General features: G+C 43.4%; 1 pseudogene; it reads left to right on the forward strand.

Annotated features, from left to right (window-relative positions):
- Nucleotides 1-790: 790 nt before the first annotated feature.
- Nucleotides 791-9,408, forward strand: LOC102924355 (uncharacterized; annotated as a pseudogene).
- Nucleotides 9,409-22,045: the final 12,637 nt, after the last annotated feature.

Below are 22,045 nucleotides of genomic sequence, written 5' to 3' on the forward strand. Positions count from 1 at the left end.
TAAAACATGTGGAGAATTGAAATGTAGGAAGAGGGAAAGAAGACAGAACTATGGGTTTACTAAATTCCCTGTACTTTTTAAGACATTTAAAAGACATAAGAGGTTTTCCCAGCTTTAATATTATCGTTGACAAATGAAAACTTAATTTCTAAAAGATGGGGGAAAGCATCAGAATAATTTGCCAATGTAATAAAAAGAAGGAAAAAAAAAAAAGCCACGGACCCTCAAAGGGCCCCAGGGCAGCGGCGCCAGACACCACTACACAGAACAAATACTTGAAGGAGAGATAGGAAGCTTAGAAAAATGGAGTGATGGGCTGTATTGAGAAAGGCAGAGCTGGAGGCAGTGACCGGTGTTGACCCGTTTGACACTGGGCTGAGCCCTCTTCTTGGTGTTGGGGAACGGGGCAGATGCAGTTTCCTGCTCTCATGGAGCTTGGAGTCGGATGATGGAGACAAACTCTAGAGAGGCAGTAATGATAAGTAGAACTGATTCGTGCCCCCCCCCTCCCCAAAAAAAAGAGGCCTCGTACCTTATGGAGAAGTTGCCATGGGGACCAACTTAAATTTGGCTTCCAGCACTTTCTATTCAGGAGTGAGAGAAACATGAGAGGCCCCCTGTCGGCAGCCACTGGGAGTAGGTGGGCCAGGCCCCACTAAGATTAACTAGTACGTGGTGGAGAGAAGGTAGAGAGAAAGAGAAGCAGAGTGGTTTGAGCACGATGGAAGTGGAGATGCCAGGGTGGTGAGGAACAGCCTGATGTGAGTAGCCATTGCTGACACCTGAGGGCATGGAGATGTCCTGGTCTGTGCTGCCACCAAAGGTCATGTTTGGGTCCACAGCCCTGCAGCAGAGAGGGTCTGGGTTGATGTCTGCAGCCCACATTACCACCAAAGGCCATGTGGACGCCCCTGGTATGGGCTAACTGGCCGTGCCCCTTGCCTGTGCAGTGTGGGAGAGCTGGCCCTGAAGGCGTGAGAATGGGAGAGCTGGCCCTGCCCCTTGTTGTCTTTGGCACTCAGGTGACTTGGCACTGCCCCTCTTAGGGCGATGCTGGAAAGCTGGCCCGGGTGGTGTGGGTGCAGGAGAGCTGATCCTGAAGGTGCGATTAAGGGAGAGCTGGTCCACCCTCCCACCTTGCCAATTGCCATAGGCAGGAGAGCTAGTTCTGCCCCTTGCCTGGGCAAAGCTGGAGAGCTAGCATTGGTGGCCCGGGAGCAGGAGAGCAATTCAGCTACCTCCCAGGCCCAGATCCAAGGCTTTGAGTTGGTTCACCCCTACACCTACCCCATCTAAGAACTGCCGGAGCATGGGAAGGGGCCAGCCAGTCCTGCAGAAACAAAGCTGTAAGATCTTCATGACACAGAGCAACAACAGGATACCTGAGGAGAGTCCCCATGAGGATCCAGGTTGATGGTGTAGAAGAAGCCAGAGGCCTCGAACAGACTCAGTACAATGAACATTTGCAAGCAATGCCATTTCGGCAAAAGGATATACTGGGTGACACACTTCAAGCTTCCATGTAGAGTTTTTTTTTTTTCTCATTTTCATTTTTTATTATTTTTCTTTTTTGCCTTCTTTGTGTAGCAGAGGTTGCAGCGGCAGAGGACAGATATGGAAGGATCAGGAGATGAATGAGATAGGGGTACATGATGTGAAATTCACAAACGTTGTGTGATACTTTGATTGCATCCTGATGCTCCTGAAACTGCCAATAAAGTGTGTTTTGAATCAGAGAGCGGAGCTTGCTATTAGCTGAACAAAATTAACCATTGAGGTTTTTGAGGACTGAGGACAGATAGACACAGGAAGTAGTAGGGTGGGGTTGAGATAGGGTCTTGGCCCTTTTGGATCGAGGAATGAGAGAGAGAGGAGGTCACTGGTCGCTCCTCCGCCACTTCTCTGATCATTCAGATTCTTACCCCAATATTTGACTCCTGAGTTTTTATTAATAAAGAATAATTAGATAAATGCTTTACACAAAAAAAACAACAAAAAAGTTTTAAAAATTCAGAATAATAAACTAGGAAAGATAAGGGAAATGTTTAAAACTTTAAAATAAAATGATAAATTAGAATGAAATCAATTTCATATTAAAACAAATGTGAATAAATGAACTTGAAGCATTAGAAATGAATAAATATATCTTAGTTAAATAAACCACAATATACGTGATTACTTTTTAGAAACTCAAAATTGAGAAAAGTTAAAAATAATAAGATGGAAGGAAAGAAATATAAACAAGCCAACAAAACAATGAGGTTAATGAAGGTTCACTAAACAAAAAGAGGATAGGAATGGTAATCATCATCATCATCATCATCATCAAAGAAAGCTGAAATAAAGAGAAGTACCAAATGCGATAAAGAGTTGCTTTATATTTTTGGACAACTACAATAATAAAAAATTGTCTTAAGTGATGTTGAATCTATCCAAGAATCACATAATATTAAAATATTGAAGAGCCTATTAGAAACAGGAGGAGTTGATTTAAAATATAGCATCTAATAGAATACTTTAATATGGAAAAATAAATTACAATGGATTTTAAAAATTAATGTCACTAATAACCTCATATCTCAAACTAGCTAGCTGTTGTGAGTTACAATTATTAAAATCATCCATAATATATTTTCAAAAACCAATTTCTTAGGCTATAAAACAGATTTCAATAATTCCAAAAGAATCATTATATTAACCAAATTTCTCAAAAATGGCACATTATCAACACACCAGCTTCTAAAAACAATTATTTGCAAACTGAAAATAATTACTAAGCAATACAATCAAGGAGGAAATTCAAAATGCAAATAAGGATGACCGAGAGTGGCTATCACCAGGAGCGGAACTTCACATGTAAAGAGGAAATAGTAAAGTTACAGCAAAGCCTCTTCATAGCTCAGTCCTCCTTGCACTGGCTCACAGTTCTCTGGAATTTTGTAGCTCAGTGGCCTGAGCGTGTGTGCACAGGTGTGGCTTCAAACAAACTCTACCCATCAAGTAGCTGAAAACTATGCATCCTATCCTATCCAGCCTGGGCAGGGCTATTCCCAACAGAGCAGTCAGCCCTATGGCCAGTAAGTAGAGTTACAATGGTTATTAGCAGTCAGAGCAGCTACGGTTCTTCTTATGGACAGACATAGAACACAGGCTATGATAGTCAGGCTCTTGGGACATGGTTCCACTGGAGGCTATGGCAACAGCCAGTGTTCCCCAATCTTCTTATGACCAGCAGTCCTCCTATCCTGCCTATGGCCAACAGCCAGCTCCTAGCAGCACCTCAGGAAAGTTCCAGTTGCCGTTCTCAGAGAAGAGGCTGTGAGCAGTCTCAGAGTGGAGGCTATGGCCAACAATCTGACTATGGTGGACAGCAACAAAGCTGTGAACAGCAGCAAAGCTCCTATGACCTTCCTTGGGGTTGTGGACAGCAGAACCAGGACAGCAACACCTGTAGAAAGAAGTGGCAGAGGCAACTGTAGCCAAGATTATTCCTCTGTTCATGGTGGCATTGGTAGTTCTGGCTATCAGGACCAGAGTGATGGTGGTAGCTATAGGGGAGCCCAGCAGGACAGTGGGGGCCATGGTTGGGGTGATGGAGGTAGCTATACCCGCAGCATTGGTGGCTATGAACTCAAAGGCCGTGGAGGTGGAGAGGGCATGAATGTAAGTGACCCGGGTGGCTTCAATAAATTTGGTGGGACTCTGAATCAAGGACCACATCACAATTCCAAACAGGCAGGATAATTCAGACATCAATACCCTCTGTGTGCAAGGCCTGGGTGAGGATGTTAAAACTGAGTCTGTGGCTGATTAATATGTCTGACAGTTTGAAATTATTAAGACAAATAAGATAACTGGACAGCCTATGATTAATTTGCTTTCAGACAGGGAACTGTCATGCTGAAGGGTGAGGTAACAATTACATTTGATGACCCACCTTCTGCTAACTGGGCAATCAGGTGATTTCATAGAAAAAAAAAAAAACTCTCTAGGAATCCTATCAAAAGTTCCGTTTGGTACCCGCAGGGCAGACTTCAGTTGGGGTGGTGGCAATGGTTGTGGAGGATGAAGGGAGGAGGACTAATTGGCTGTGGAGGCTGTGGAGAGGGTAGCATGGTGGTGGTGGTGGTAGCCAGGGAGGATTCTCCAGTGGAGGGGGCAGAGGTGGCAGACATCAATGAGCTGGGTCTTGGAAGGGACCCAAACCTTGTGTGAGAACACGAACTGCTCTTGGAGAAATGAGTGCAACCCAGGTAAAGCTCCTCAACTAGACGGCCAGGAAGGGGACCAGGAGGGTCTCATATTGGGGTAACTATGGAAATAATCAATGTAGCAAAGGAGGATATGATCAGGGTGGCTACCAGGTCCGAGGTGGGGACCTCGGGACTTTGGAACGGGACAGGGTGGTGGGGACAAAGGCTTCTTTGCCTGGTAAGATGGACTCCAGGGTGCGCACAAGCAGGGGAGCAGGGAGAGGCAATCTGGCTCCTGAGGTTCTAAAAAGCTCTTCTTCCTCTACCTACTGTTGCCTTTGGTATTTTGTAACTTTCCAATTTAGGATTGCTGGTGAGTGTGTGTGTGTGTGTGTGTGTGTGTGTGTGTGTGTGTGTGTGTGTGTGTGTATGTGTGTGTGTATGACTACTGGAATTGTAGTTACACACATCTCTGGTTCCCATATTTTAAAAAAACATCATTTTAGTTAAAACAAAAAAATACTTCATAAAAATTAAAGATTCATTGTTCATGCTTTTTAACAAGAAAACGAGTAATGGAAGTTGAAATTCATAAGCCAGAAACAGAACCTTAAATTTGCAAAAGAAAGAATTTTAATTTTTGACAAGGCTAAAATAAAAAAGGAATATAAATATATCAATATATATCAATACTAAGAAGCACCTATTACTGTGGAAAAGAAAAAGTTACATTTCCTGAAGGTGACAAGAAGGAGGTCACAGGCAGAGCACAGATAATACTCTACTACAGACAAAGGTCCTTAGACCATATAAGACTTTTTTTGAAACAAGAAATACATCTAATAGCAAATAACTAGGAAGTTTTGGATAAATGAGTGAGTCGGAGATTGACTAAAGAAACACAAATATGCAAAAAGCTAGAGGTAGAAATATGTAGAATCTGATGCAAAAGCATGAAATAAAGAAGTTTTTTTTAATGGATAAAAGTATAATTTACAGTGGAAATATAGCCAACACCCACTTTATATGTCAAATAATATGTCCCAGAAATTGGGTTAAACAGGACATGACAAGCAAACACTCACAATTGTGGTAGCCATGGGAAAACACTGGCAAACCTTTCTTTGTGGGCTAGGCTCTTTAGCATTGCCATGAAAAAAACAAAACCAAAATAAAACCCACCATTATCTTTGAAAACAAATGGAATTAATAAACTGTAGCAGCTTTTCCAAACCTCATACTGCTTCCCAGAGAGACCATGAAATGCATGCAAAACTCCTTTGAGCACTCTCTGTGTCTGGGAATGATGCTTGCTTGCTGTTTAATGTTTCTTCTGGAGACAGAGAACAAACAAACAAATCAATGTGGTCCCTAAGCATTTCAAATGTCAGAGCATGTGACTTGATGGTATCCTTGGGCACTCCAGCTCCGTGTCAGGAGGAACAGTAAAAGAGAACATGACACACTCTTTCAGAGACAGCCACCTGGGAGAGCCCACCAATCCCAGAATCCTTCTGCCAAGGCAAACTCCTTGGCAATCCTCTTTGAATTCAAGGAAAACCAGAATAAGGTGAAACTGTGAGACCACATGGTAGCAGCAAGAAAACAAACAAACAAACAACCTTGAACTCTGTCTTTTTTTTTCCTTAGCAGAGGGATGAAAGCACTTTTGGTAGCTTCTACATGTTGATGAGCTTGTACTGATAGCACTCTGTCTTGAGGCTGTCCCACCTTCACCTTACTGCTTTTAGAAGACTCACTATTTGCCTCCACCTCGTTGGTTCGAGACAGGGTCTCTTTGTTATTTACTACTGCAGTACAGGCTAGCTGACCTGAGTTTTTGAGGATCTGTCTTTCTGGCCTCCCATCCTGCTATAGGAGTACTAGGATTCCAGGTGCACACTACTACCCCTGGATTTACATGAGTTCTGAGGATTTAAGCATGGGTCCTCATGCCTGGCCAGAAAGGACTTTACCCGTTGAGCTGTCTCTCCCAATGTCCTATTAATTCTTGATGTCAAAGTTTGATAAATTGAAAAAAAAATGAGAAACAATCATCTATCTGGGTCACATGATTAAAAAGCGATACTTGATATTATATTTCACACTGAAATAATAAGGGCAACTTACCAGAGTTAAGCGTGGACCATGTACACCTCAATGGCTTCTGATAGCAAACTTCCTTCTGCAAGTGCAGGGCAATGTCACTTGATAGAAAAAATAAGTACAAATTGACCATCGGAGTAAGAGAACCAGTGTTTTCATAAACTCTATGAGCACTTTGGAAGAACCATAGGAATCAACAGAAATGGGAGAATTTGGTATGGCAGTTATGGATAATAATAAAAATATGTAGCCTCTCTGCAATACTATCACAGACAATACTATCACAGCCTGTTGGAAAATATAACAAAGACATAAAATTCTGAACCCAAGATTTAATCAGAAATATGATAAACTTTTCTAAAGAAACTATTTTCTGGTGGGCATAAGAAAATACACTTTTTGTAACATACTTGTAAGAGTAGATTTGGACAGTTGTACACACACACCTGAAATTAGCATCATCAAATCTCAGATATGATGACTAAAAGTAACATTGTTGGTGATTCACTTTTTGTTAAAAAAACAAACAAACAAAAAACTATGGGCCAGCAAGATGGTTCAGCAGGTAAAGAAACTTGATGCCAAACTTGATGACCTTAGTTCAGTTCCTGGCATCATATTGTGGAGGGGCTGACTCCCATAAGCTGACTTCTGACTTACACACACACACACACACACACACACACACACACACACACATACACACACACACACACACACACACACACACACACACACACACACACGCACACGCACGCACGCACACACGCACACATGCGCACACACACACAAAATAAAATAAAATAAAATAACAAATAGTATAAAAAATTTTCAATCTCCCATATGTTTTTGTTTTAGGTTTCCAGGACTGATGAAAAATGATATATACATACTGAAGAAAATGCCTGAGATTCATTGTGCTATTCAAAATTTTCATCTTTTCTTTGAAAACCAACTCAAGAAGTCCCAGGAAAAGAACCATCAGTAGCCTTCTTTCCTACATTTTAAGTCATTTTCAGGTCTATAATATACAGTTGTTGATTTGTTATGATTTCTGAATTGTCGAGTTTCTTTATACCTTTCCACATATGTTTCTTACTTGTGGGGTAATAGTAGTTGTAACATACAGATGTGTGCTGAGACATGGAATCTCAGCAATGCCTCTTACCCCAATCTCATGCTACGTGGAACCACCAGGGAATGATTGCCAGGAAGGTGGAGCCAAAACTTAACTAGCAATGTCATATGCTTGATGGTACAGAAGTATCTAGTGGAAATGAGTGTGTTAAGTGAAAGAGGCAGGCAGGCAGAAGTACGAGTCATGACTCCATTTCCGATACTCTATTTCCTCCCACAATCAGCCATCATCTTTTCTTACAGACACACACAGAACCACGTGCATTGTGAGTGAAGCCACAGTGTCAATGGAAAGATCCCCGAATACTCTAGCTCCCCATACGGCAGTGTAGGTACCTGTGACTGTTCAGTGTCCAGTTACCCAGATGACATTTGCTGTGGGTTTGCATTTCAGACAGGCCTGGTATCCTTGCTCGAATCCATGGCTGGCTCTATCACCGTGTCAAATCATTTAACCTCCCTCACCCCCCAGTCAGACATGCATGTGTGTGTCTGTCTGGATATAGTGATTGTGGTGGTTTGAATGACTCACCCCCCCCCCATAGACTCACATATTTGAACACTTAGTCTCTGATTGAAAGTGCTGTTCTGAATGTTGTGGAACCTTTTGGATACGGAGCCTTGATGGAAAAAGTATGACACTGAGAATGGACTGTAAGAACGTATAGCCTCAGCAGTTCTGTTCAGGAAGGAGCTAGCCAGCCACAGGCCAGCCAGGGTCCTCAAGGACTGGGCTGCCAGGAAGACACCTGGCTGGTGCATTCCTTTATGAGGAGCAAATATGTGGTGGAGAAATGAGAGAGAAAGAGAAGCAGAATGGTTCATGTGCTGTAGAAAAAGGCAGAAAGGAAAAAAATGAAGGCGGTGAGGAGTAGGCTGATGTGGGAGGTCTGCTTGTCACCTGAGACCATGGTGATATCTTGGTTGGGCTACCACCAAGGGCCATGTCTGAGTCCCTGGTCCAACCACAGCCAGGGTCTGTGTGGATGTCTGTAACCCATGCTGCCACCAAAGGCCACAAAGATGCCCAGTGTCTGAGCTGTCACCTGTGGCCGTGTTGGTGTTCAGGGGCCATCGCCAGAGCCACGTTGATCTGGTTGGCCTGTACTGCTACCCAGGGCCATAGTGTCATCTGAACTGTTACCAGGGACCATGCCTGGGTCCATAGCCCTACAGCAGACAGGCCCATGCTAATGTCCATGGCCCATATTGCCACCAAAGGCCACACAGAAGCCTGGGGTCTGGACTGCAACCTGTGGCCTTGTTGGTGTCTGAGGGCCATGCCACCATTAGAGCCACACTTGTCTGGTGACCTGTGCTGCCACCTGGGGCCATGGTGTTGTCCAGGCCCAGGTTGCTGCCCAGGGCCATATCTGGGTCAGTAGCTCTACAGCAGCCAGGGTCTCAGTCAATGTCTGTGGCTCCTGTTGCATCCAAAAGCCGAGTGGTTGCCTGGGGTCTGATCAGCCACCTGGGACCATGTTGGTGCCCAAGGGCCATGCTGCAGCTGGGGCCATACAGAGGTGAGTGGCATATATTACTACCCAGCATCATGGTGATGTCCAGGCCAGGTCTACAGCTAGTGGCCATGTCTGGATCCATGGCCCTACTGTAGCCAAGGTCTGTGTTGATGTCTGTGGCTCTTATTGCCATTGAGAGCCATGCTGATTCCAGGGGTCTGGGCCACCACCCTGGGTTATGTTGGTGTCCAGGAGCCATGCTAATGCTGGGGCTGTGCCAATCAGGGTATCCTCCTCCCGCAACCTGGGGCGGTGGTGACATCCAGGCCCAGGCTGCTGCCAAAGACCATGTCTGGGTCTGTGGTCCTACTGCAGCTGGAGTCTGTATTGAAGTACATGGCCCATGTTGTAACCAAAGGCTACATGGAAACCTGGTGTCTGTGCTGAAACCTGGGGTTGTGTTGGCCCAGTGGCCATGCTGCTGCCAGAGCCACCTGGATCTGAGTGCCTGATGCTTCCACTTGGAGCCAGGATGTCATCCAGGTAGATCTGCTGCCGAGGGCCATGTCTGGGTCTGTGGCCCTGTAGTGGCCAGGATCTGGGTTAATATATGTGGTTCCTATTGACACTGAGAGCCATAAGGATGCCCAGGGTCAGGTCAGCCACCTGAGCCCATGTTGGTGCCCAAGGACCATGATGCAGCTGGGGCCATGCATATCTGAGTGGCCTGCATTACTACCCAATGCCATGGTGATATCTGGGTCAGAGCTGCAGTTGAGAGCCATGTTTAGGTCTATGGCCATACTGCAGCCAGGGTCTTTGTTAGTGTCTGAGGCTCCTGTTACCATCAAAGATCATAAGAACACTCAAGCTCTGGGGCTATGTTGATGTCTGAGGCCCACACTGGCACTGAGGCCATGCCGATTTGAGTGGCCTGCACTGCTACCTGGGCAATGATGACATCCAGACCCAGCTGCTGATGAGTAGTAGGGTCCTCTGCAGCTGGGGTGCCATACTGATCTGAGAGGCCAGTGCTTCCACCTGGAGCCAGGATATCATCTGGGCCCAAGCTGCTGCCGAGGGCCATGTCTGGATCTGTGGTCCAGTTGTGGTCCTGTATCACCTCAAGGGGTCATAGGAACCACGAGTGATGAAATCAGAGGGCCATGCGGAGCCAGCCCTGCCCTTCACTGGCTAAGGGAAAGCTGGCCCTGCCTCTCACTGCAGCAAGAGAGATGGTCCCAACCCTCATGGGAAAGCTGGCCCTGTACTCTGAGAGATAGCTCCATCCCTCACACAGGCAAGGGAGAGCCAACACTAATGGCATAGGCTGATGGCATGGGAGCTGGCTCTGTCCCCTTACCTGAGGTGGGTGGCCAGCTCAGCTACTACCCAAGCCCACAGCTGAGCCTTGGGTTGGCTCACCCTAACATCTATCTAGGACCTGCTGGAGCTCCTGAAGGGACTGGTCCTGTGGGACAATACCCACAGGGTCTCTATGACTTGGGGTGGCTGTGGAATATCCCAGAGGAGTTCTGATGAGGATCCAGTGATGATGGTGTACCAGAAACCAGAGACCTTGAACCAGACCAGTGACTCATTGTAGTGAACATTTGCTGACACACCAAGGCCCCAGGGCCACCAGGATGAATGAAGTATTCGAGGGACAGGAAAGAAGGGGAAGTGAAGAGAGTTTTATGGGTTTGTTTTGTTCTTTTTGTTTTTGTTTGCTTTGTTTTGTTTTGATTTTTTAAATTTTCTTCTGGAGGCTCTTGCAGGGGTAAGGGGAGGATATGGGGGGCAGAATGGAAGGTGAGTGGAATTAGAGTACATGATGTGAAACTCCCAAAGAATCAATAGAGAAATTATGTTAAAAAATAAAAAGAAGTTATAGCCTATCCCACTCCCAGTTCACTCTGCTTCCTGAGTGTGGTTGAAGATGTGACCGTTCCAGCTTCTTGCTTCAGCCACCTGCTGCCTTGTCTCCCCTGCATTTATGGAACTTCCTTCTGGAAGTGTAAGCCAAAATAAACCTCTTTGTCCATTGGTCACTTTTGGGTATGATGTATTATCACAACAACATAGAAGTAACTAACACAGTGATGAACGCAATCATTCCAAAGGTTAATGGACCCGTCTTCCTTTCTGTGTGTTATGGCTTAAGCCTGAAATGATCCCTGCAGATTCATGTGCTTTATTACCCTATCTGGTGTCACTGTTTGGGGAGGCTGTGGAGGGAGACTCTTGGAAGTGGGTTCCAAAGAGCAGCATTATAGCCCAGACCCATGTCTTGTCCCGTTTCAGTGTTCTGATTTCTGATTCACCAAGATGTGAGAAACACTTACCACATATTCCCACCACTATGCTAACTCCATGGAAAAAATAAGGAGTCAAAATAAATTCTTTATTAAATTATTTCTATTACATATGTTGTCATAGCAAAGCAACCAATATACTGTTTCACTAAGAAAGAGCTTCCAATGCTGTTAACACTTTCCAATGTGAGCATAACAAACAGCTATTTCTTTTCCCTCATTGCTTCTTTTCCTTAGTTTTTTTTTTTTTTTTTTTTTGGTCTTTTTCTTGTTTCCTTGGCACCTCCAAATGAGACTGGGACTGACCATCAGAAAAGATGCAAAGTCCGGAGTTAACAATGATTTCTATGGCTTTATTAGAAGACAAGTGAACTGGTGGAATGGGAGCTGACCACACTGCTAAACATTCAGTTAAGGGTTTTTGTGAGCTTTATCATAACATAAATGTGGCCTCTGGCCATCACAGCCATGCCTAAACCAGTTTGTAAACTGTAATGAAATACATCTTTCAAGATGTTTACCTGTTTTCTGTTGGCATTGACTTTGACAAAGACTTTTAATCTCAGAAGTCATATTAAGACAAAGCACTCTAAGTGTATCTCAAGTACATGATGGTTAAACTGTCTAATGGAATCTAGCTTATTTCCCTGTACACATATTTCAGTTCCTGTGGAGCAATAGTAACTATAATCATAATGTGGCCCATTATTATTCAACTTTCACAGTATCTCTCACTGAAATGAAGGCTTCAAGCTCCTCTCCTGTCATGAAAGTTTTGCTGCATGTCATATGCAAAACTCTAAACTTTCTTAAGAGACAAGGGACAAATTGTCACCAGTAAAATGCTCGCAGAAGAAAAGTTATTGAGAATCAATGAATGCCTTTTCATTCCACGAGTTATAAGTATATGATTACCCATGACTTGAAGGCATCTTACAGATGTGCAGTCATGATTCTGTATGCTAGTATCTGAGTGAGAATTAAGTATTGATATATCTCTTTTTCCTTGACCATTGTAAACATGGGCTTGAGAAGGTATCTGTAGCAACAAATTTGAGCTCTCTGGGAAATGAACAGTCTCCTATTATTATATGAGCCCAGAACCCCCCTTCACGTTCCACAGCAATGTGTCTCAAAAGAACTATTGTGGTGGTGCCCACAATCCAAAGTTCAGATCTGATATGTCTAAAAATAAAACTTGGAAATCAGTATGGGAGTTTTTCAGAAAACCATATCTCTGTATGGAGGTGCATGCCTGTAACCCCAGCATTTGAGAGGCAAAGACAGTTTGAGGCCAGACAAAGATACATAGATACCTAGGCCAGGCCTACATAGTGAGATACTTTTTCAAGCCAACAAAATGTGGCAGCAGAACCACTATATGATGCAGTATCCCACTCCTGGGTATGTAAGGACTCTAAGTCAGCATCCACAGAGGTACTTGCATATACATGTCTACGGCAGCACTGTTTACAAAAGCCAAGATACGGAATCAGCACCGATATCCATCAACATATGAATTAGTAAAGAAGATATGAAAAGATAATTGTAGTGTTTACCCCTCATCAGGGAAACTTCTCTTTGCAACAGACAGAAACCATTACAGAAAACTACACCAGTCAAACTGCAGAGTTGTGGAGCCACATCCCAACTAATACATCTACAACACAGCTCCCATACCTAGTGTGTGTGTGTGTGTGTGAGAGAGAGAGAGAGAGAGAGAGAGAGAGAGAGAGAGAGAGAGAGAGAGAGAGAGAGAGATTGGGTCTCCTAGAAATGTCAAAGATCAGTTTTAACCGACACAGCTGCCCAGACATGACCTGAACAAGAATGGCACAAAAAAAACACATCAACAGGGAAAGCAGAAAGCTCATGAGGCCTTAACTCTAAATAGGGTATTACAGACAGCTAAGGAATGCTAGGAGCACAAGAATAGTCTAGCCCAGGGAAGAGCACACCAATTGGCCATCCAATACCAAATGATAAGCCCTGAAAACACGTTCCAGGAGTGGGACAGATGAATAAGAAATGGTAACAGAAATGTAAATGCAACCGAAGTAATATATATATCTTCCTGGTGGTTCGTCAAAGATCTCTCATTGCCCCAAGATATAGGCCTGTGAAGTTCTGACCTCTATGAGGTAGGGCTTCTGCAGTTGAAAATGGGGAGCAAAAACAAGGACTCTCTTAGATGTCTGTGCTTTGCCGCTTCATATTTTTCAACTTGACACAATCTTGAGGAATCTGAGATGGGAGCATTTTAGTTGAGGAATTGTGTCCCTCAGATGGCCTGTAGGCAACTCTGTGGGGCATTTTCTTGATTGTTGTGGGAGAGTCCAGCTCACTGTGGGTGGTGGTGCCCCTAAGTAGGTATTCCTATGTTGTACAGGAAAGCAAACTGAACAAGTCATGGAGAATAAGTCAGTAAGAAATGTTTCTCAGTGGCCCCTGCTTCAGTTCCTGACTTTGGATTTCTGATTTGAGTTCCTTCCCCGACTTCCTTTCATGGTGGCCTAGGTAGCCATAGTAAACCCTTTCCTCCTCAAATAGTGTTTGGTCCTGGTGTCCATCAAAGCAACAAAGGAGAACAAGAAGTGGTCCTGGAAGTGAGGTATTGCAGTGACAGAGCTGACCGTGTTCTTCTGGGGGAGGGTTTTGGACGGACTTTGAAACTTTGGGCTGGAAAGGCCACTGAGTGTTTTGAACTTAACGGGCTGTTGGGCTGTTCTATGGGAACTTGAGAGATGAACTTGTTGAGAGCAATGCAGAGAGTTGAGGCATGACTTGTGAACTTTCAGAGGGAAGCAAACACTCTATCAGGGCTGTGCGTGTGACAGTATGGACGAAGAACCTGTAGTTTCTGGGCAGCTGGGGATGAAGAATCATCGGTGACACTAAAGTGAAACATTTGCTTTACTGGGACAATTGGTGCTAGTTAGCCAGGGCTGGGTCACCTGTGGTTAAGAAGAGACCAGCATCATTGAAGTAAAATCCTATGTGAAGTATTTCCTCAGCTGAGGTCTGCACACAGAATCTGTGGTCCTGAAGGCACCAAGGTAGTGTCTTGTGCTGGCAGCTGAACTTGGTGATGTGTAAGTATCCCACATGGAATTGGCTTTGAAGGTTTGAAGAGATCATGGAGAGAAGCTGAGGCTTGGTATCATGAAAGGCCAGGAGACATTGCTGGTGAAGGTACAACTTCAGCTGCAGTGGAAACCCCAGGATTGAAGGGGCCATGGAAAGTGGATGAGGTTTGGCCCCACATATCAGGGTTAGAGATACGAGGAGCCCATTTGTGAAGGAGTAGTGTGTGGAGACCTGTCTTAGTTAGGGTTACTACTGCTGTGATGGAACACCATGACCAAATCAAACTGGGGAGGAAAGGGTTTATTTGGTTTACTTCTACATCATTGTTCATCAGTGGAATGAGTGAGGACATGACCCAAGCAGGGCAGGAATATGGAAGCAGGAGCTGATACAGAGGCCATGGAGGAATGTTGCTCATTGGCTTGCTCTTCATGGATTGCTCAGCCTACTTTCTAATAAAACCCAGGCCCATCAGCCAGGGATGGCACCACTCACAACATGCTGGATTCCCCCTTATCAATCACTAATTAAGAAACACCTTACAGGCTTGTCTACAGCCCAGTCTTATGGAGGCATCTTCTTAATTGAGGCTCCCTCCCCTCAGATAACTTCAGCTTGTGTCAAGTCAGCATAAAAACTATCCAGCACAATTGACCACTTGTCAGCTTGAAACCCTGTTAGGACACAACCTGTTTTTTCTCCTTCATCCTCAAGATATAGTATTAAAAACATAAATATCGTTAACAGTCCCACAGTCTTGACAAATTGTAAAAACTCAAACACATTAAAAGGTCAGTTTCTTTAAAATATCCAGTCTCTTTAAAAATCTAAAATTTCTTTTAAAAAGTTCAAAATCTTTCAACTGTGGGCTCCTGTAAAAAATAAAAGTTAAGTTAAATTCTTTCTTACTTTAAGAGGGAAGAACCAGGGCACAGTCACAATCAGATCAAAGCAAACTCAAATTTCCAAGAGTATAAATAATGCAACATCCAATATCAACAAGTCTGGAAGAGAACTTCTGTGTGCTGACTCTCAGGAGCATTTCCCAGATTTAGCTAAATGATACTGGTCTCTTCATAATCACCTCTAATTTCTCAGCTTCAGCTAAACAACATCAATTGTCTTAGTAAAATAAAGGTTTTACTTTAATGGTTGCTGTCTCTTGTTAATCACAGCTTAATTCTTCAGCTCTAGCTGGCTAGAATAACAGATTCTTCATACAAATGGCCTGGTAGAGTCTTTGCTTCCCTCTGAAACTTCACAACCGTGGCCTCCGTTGTCTGCTCTTAACATTTTTATCTTCAACAAAACAGTCCACTGAGCCCTCAACACTCAATGGCTCTTCTCTCCCAAAGTTCTAAAGCCCTTCCACAATCCTCCCCAAACAAGCCCAAGTCTGTCACTGTAATACCCCACTCCTGGTAACAACTTGTCTTAGTTAGGATTACTGCTGCAGTGATGAAATATCCATGACCAAAAGTGAACTGGGAACAGTAAGTTTTAGTTGGCTTATACTTCCACATCACTGTTTATCACTGGAGCAAGTCAGGGTAGGAATTCAAGCAAGAGGGAACCTGGAAGCAGGAGCTGATGCAGAAGCCATGAAATAATGCTGCTTCATGGCTTGCTTAGCTTACTTTATTATAAAACCCTGGACCATCATCCCAGGGATGGCACCACACACAATGGGCTGCCCTCCACATCAATTACTAATTAAGAAAAATGCCCCACAGGCTTGCCTACAGTCTAGTCTCATGGAGGCATTTTCTCAATTGAGCTTCCCTCCTCTCGGATGACTTTAACTTGTGTCAAGTTAACATAAAAACTATTCAGCACAAGACCTTAGCACATTGGAGATCCTAAGACTGTGAGATTATCACCCAGGAAAAAGGAAGTTGTTGAGGTGGAGCAGGCATGAATCTATGGGCTGTACTATGTGTGCTCTTAATGGCAGACCCAGAAAGATGGAATGCACTAGTCATTCGGGGCTCTGAAGATGGTGAGTGAATCCCAGGTGCAGGGTGCTGAGCTACAAATCAACTTACATTCTTGGAGTTTGTTTTCTTCTTTGATTTGGCTGTGCTTATACCCTGATTTTTCCTTCTTGGAACAAGAAGTATAAAGCTTTTTAAAACAATTTACAGAAGCCCACAATTAAGAGATTTTTGGATTTTCACAGGAACTTGGGATATCCATAGTCCTTTAATATTACAGTTAGCCCTTTGTATCAATATAGATTCTGTATCTATGTATTCAACCTACCTTAGACTAAAAAAAAAATCTGAAATACAATCCTATTGTTATTCCTTAAACACACAATTATGACAACAATTTGTGTAGCATTGGCATTGTGTTAGAAATTACATAGTCTAGAGGTGATTTAAAATATAAGTGAATACATAATAAATTATATGCAAACACTAAGCACTTTTATGTAAGGGGCTTGATAATCCATAGATTTGGGTATCTGCAAGGGATTTGGAATTAATTTCACAATGATCAATAAGAATGACTCTATATTGGTGCACCTGGATAATTCAGGGTATACTCTTGAAGCTAAAAGTTGACTGATTATTATTTTTCTCTTACATCCATGCAATATATTCTCAGTCTCCAGAAATAAAGTTGTGAATATCTTGGGGAGGGATTCTTCTTCCTACCACAGAATAATTACAAATTTAGAGCTAGTAAATAGATTTTTTTTTCTGGATTTGAATGCTGATCTCTTTGAAAAACTCTAGTGCAAAATGCCAGCAGTAACAGTCTACTAACAATATCACTTTTTTTTTTTTTTTGGTTTTTCAAGACAGAGGTTCCCTGTGTTGCTTTGCACCTTTCCTGGAACTCACTCTGTAGACCAGGCTGGCCTCGAACTCAGAGAGATCCGCCTGCCTCTGCCTCCCAAGTGCTGGGACTAAAGGCATGTGCCACCACCGCCCTGCCAACATCACTTTCTAAGTGGCACACACTATCTTGAATAATGGAAGTCCAGGCAGTCTATACATAAGAATAAGAGTTAACCCTGCCCCAGAAGGGCTCACAAGTTTGTTGAGAGGCTCGAAAATGTCAGTAAATAACTATGATGATAAGAGCGAAAGCAGTTTATGCAAAATGCCATGGGTGCACAGAGGAGGAGTGATTAATTCTACATGAGTGGAAGGCAGTGAGAGATGAGGTTGGAGAGTATATTTGAAGTAGATCTGAAGGATAATTAATTCACTAGTCAGGGGAGGAGCAGAATGCTTAATGCATAGAGAATGGTGTGAGAAAGGATGAACTACAGAAGTGGCTGTGTGTTTGTGGGAAAAATAATTCATTTACCAAGCTGACCGCCTAAGGCAAGAAGATGGGAGCCACAGCCTGAGTTCTGATGGTAGAATGCATCATTCTAGAAACTTCACAGGAGATGAATTATTTGATAGATTTTGAGTGAGGCAGTGGCACTGAGGTCCACATTCAGGTGAGAGATGGTGAGAAGGCCAAGAATGACCAAGGACCAAAAGCAGTTTAGCAAAAGCATGTCTAAGAACTTTTGATGTGCTCTCAATGGATATTGGCAGGTGTGCAATGATCATGAGGTAAGGGCCAGTAAAGAAAGCAAAGTCAAGAATCCACAGAAGATTTCTAAGTTAGGGGTTGGTGGCACTGTAAAGAGAAGTGGGATGTTAAACTAACACCTTCCATCTATTATGGTTGATTTTAATGCCAACTCACTGCAAATGAGAATCACATGAGTAGGGAGTCTCAACAGAAACACTGTCCTGATTGTCTCAGTTGATTGGGAAGACCCACCCTGAGTCTGGGTTGCCCCTTCTGGTAGCAGCCCAGATAAAAGGATAGGGGAGAAGAGACAGGACAATACCCTCTAGGCTCATTTAGACTCCCTCTTGCTGCCGAGTTGATTTAGTTGTTGCTGCTGTTTCCTTTGATGACAGAACCAGTGCTTCCATCCCAGAGTAAAGGCCATCAGCTTTCCAGGGACCTTCCAGACTTTCAGCGCCAGAGCAGACTGCTGAGGCACCTAGCCTTGTGGATGGAGCAATTACTGGGTTTCCAACCTCGCAGGTATGATTAAGTTATTACTGCTGTTTTAACATAAACAAACATAATAAATTCAGATAAAGAATATCTGCCATATTCTATATGCACACACAGAGAGATATATTCATGCATTGGTTCTGTTCCTCTAGAAAACATTGACTAATAAATACACCATCATTTACTGCCAAGGGTATTTGTAAACTTCACATCTGGTTTTTAGGGAATGAAGCTCCTTGCTGGATGGAATCTGAATCTCTTTACAAAATCATGTGGAGGAAATTGTTCCTATTAATGCCTGTGATTGCAGATGCTGTGGTGTGTGTGTGTGTGTGTGTGTGTGTGTGTGTGTGTGTGTGTGTGTGTGTGTTAGTTAAAGTATTTTTGTTAGTATTCATGTCACTGCAGAATTGGGCTCTTTCCCTCCACCCCTTAGGTTCACAGTGAGCAGAGACTCAGGGTTCTGCATCACTTTCAAAACACATCCTCCCCTACACCCCTTGTCCCACTTGGAATCTTCCCAGCTCTCTGAGATGAAGAAGGAACTGATATTCTAATGACTACTTGGGTAATGGCAGGTCTGTTAGGGAAATCTACACTCTGAGTGTGTATTTATGTCTATATTGGAGTTCATAAATTTATGTTTCTGCTGATCTTTGAATGTGTTTATGTAAGAGTTGGCAAATTTAGCAAAGAAAAATGAATAATGCACAGCTAAACTGAAATTTCATGTGATAATCATCCAATAATGATGTATGTGTTCATGTGGGTGTATATATATGCATGCATGTGTATTCCTGCGGGTAATATGCATATGGAGAGCAGAGCTGGACACCAGGTGTCTTCCTCAACTGTTTCTCTACCTTATGCTTTTTGGATGCAGTCTCTTTCTGAACCTGGAGCTCACTGATTAGCCAGACTGTCTGGCTGACAAATCCCAGGACTCTTTTGTCTATAACACCAAAGTGCTGGAATTATGGGCATGTACTTCCATGCCTGACATTTTATGTCAGTGCTGGAGATTTGAACTCAGGTCTACATCCTTGTGCAGCCATCACTTTACTGACTGAGGCATCTCTATCTCCAGCAATCCTTTTAATATAAGTGTATGTCACATGTTTGTGCATGCCATATTCAGGACTGCTTTAGATTTCAGACAATTATTCATCGGTCACATGAAGTTTTAATATGTAACATTATGTTGGTTTGTGTGTGTGTGTGTGTGTGTGTGTGTGTGTGTGTGTGTGTTGTGTGTATAGTTTATGTATGTTCTGTATTGTGTGTTTTTGTGATTTTGTATATCTAAGCATGTATTTCATGCATATATTTATGTGTTTTATGTATGTGTGTTTATGTGCTTATATAGATCTGGGTTACAAGGCTCCTAATAAACAGTTTGCTTTACTCCCTAGGGCTTAGGAAAAATAAACCTTTCATCTTACAAGACAAACAAGCAGTAGCATTTCCCTACAATTAATTAATTCTGACTTTGAAAGATTCACTGCAAAGTGAGAAGGCTGGACTAGGTTCATTTAAATATTTATTGGCTATCCTAAGAGCAGGAAGTACAAAGACAAATAATTCACAGTGCCTCACAGTCCATGGAAAGGACATCTACACAACTGATGAGTTTGTGATGCCATAAACGCTGCAATCAACACGCATGCTGGGACCCCCAACTACGGTGGTAGGACCCGCTAGTTCTTTGTGTCTGTGAAGCCAGCCCCGCGCTGAAGGCAGAAACATATTTCAGCATGATGCTTTTATAGCTTAGAATCTTTAAATTATGATTATCGATGAAAGCACACGTGCAGGTCTGCTAAACACAAGCGATCACCCTGGCGTCGGCTGCGGGAAGTATTGCTCCATCCGTCAGTTTTGTTTGCCTTTAATACTAGCAGTGCTCATGAAAGCCAAGAAGCGTCACTACCTTCTGCATCTGAAGCATTTCTCCTCATCTCTCCTGTCAACTGGGGCAAGTTACCTGCTTCTCTACAGGGACAGCTGCTTTTCCTGTGGACTATTTCAGCTGCGGCCTGACATCTAGGCCTCTCCCCACCCTTACCCTTGTGGGGCTTACCCACCACTTTCAAGCCCTGTCTTTTGGACTAAAATTAGCCAGCTGCGTGTGATCTTGGCCTTCCTGACTTGAAATCTGCCTCAAGCTCACTTTCACACCCCTACAAGAAGATGTCTTAATAGCATAATTGGGGAATTATGTAGGAGGTTCTGAATCCAATGGCACAAATTAGAAAGCAAGCCAAGCTGCTGCACAGCAGAATAGACGTCAGGGCGGTGCAAGCAGATACAGTTTATTTCTCTTTCCCTCATGGTGTGAGTCCACGTCATCCTGACTGAACCTTCAGTCCAGTGGGAAAGGAGCCGGGTTCCTTCAGATTTTTTCCTCTCCTGCCTTTCATCTACGGCTGTCAACTTGTGATCTAAAACAGATCTCAGCAACATGCCCCAATCCAGCCATCAGGAAGGAGACAGCAGAAGGGTAGCACAGACCTGTTTCCTACAATGGGTGAGACCTGGAAGTGGAGGCATCATCTCCATTCACAGCCACAGGGGATCACCATGCCCGGGCTCAAAGGGGCAGACATGTCTTCACGTGGCCATCGTAAGACTTTTGCTATTGTAGATTAAAAGAAGTGTGGACATCAAGCAATGTAAGCTCCACCAAAGCCATTTGCATGAAAATATTCAAGAGCTTGCAGAGCAGACAGCCCTCAAATAAATCTGTATTGAAATGTATATGTATCAAACCGTACATGGATTGAAGCATTACATGGATTGAAACTTTACACACTATCCTATAAGTATGTCCAGTTATTATATAATTACAAATTTCAGTAACTGTTACCTGTTTATAACTGGAGGTGCAAGAACAGCATTAACTGAGTGTTCACTGTGCTTCTGATGATGTGAGAAACATTTAATAACTGTTACTTTGTTCGGTACTATCAGGCAAAGAACCCAAGAGGTAAAATAACTTGCCAACTAGGAACCACAAGTAGTGAAGGATGCATCTATGCTAGGGCCTTTCCCACACACCATCTTCCCACCTAAAGTCTGCTGGCTGGATGACTCTCTTCTATATGAACTCAACATCTCTACCTGTCCCACCTAGGTTTCCTTATCCCAGGCCAGCCAGACATCCCAGGCTGAAAAGGAACAGGGGTTTTCATCCTGTTGAGGTGGCACTGTATCTAGGTACCTGAGCAAATGAGACTTCAGGAGGTGCATAGACCTCCTTAGGAACTCCTGGATTTAGCATTTCAGGCCAGATCTTGGATGATGGCTTCTCTGCCTTTCATGTCTCTCCTTTAGCTCTCTCTCTATGGTAGTGTAAAGCCCGGATTACCATATAAAATACCCCATGTATCTTAGGGTTTTATTGCTGTGATAAAACACCATGACCAAAAGAAAGTTTGGGGACAAAGAGTTTATTTCAAATTACAGTTCCAGAGCACAGTTATCACTGAGGGAAGTTAGGACAGGAACTCAAACAGGGCTATGGTGATATTTTATTTGTACTGAAATGTGATTTTATTTGTATGTTAATAAATAAAGTTGCCTGGGGGTCAGAGCTAATAGCAAGCCATAGCAGAAGCCAGGTGGTGGTGGCACACATCTTTAATCCCGATCACATGACAAGCAGATCTCTGTGTGTTCACGGATACAGCCAGCATGGAGACACACGCCT

The sequence above is a fragment of the Peromyscus maniculatus genome, chromosome 5 (genome assembly GCF_049852395.1).
Source record: "Peromyscus maniculatus bairdii isolate BWxNUB_F1_BW_parent chromosome 5, HU_Pman_BW_mat_3.1, whole genome shotgun sequence".
Lineage (NCBI taxonomy): Eukaryota > Metazoa > Chordata > Mammalia > Rodentia > Cricetidae > Peromyscus > Peromyscus maniculatus.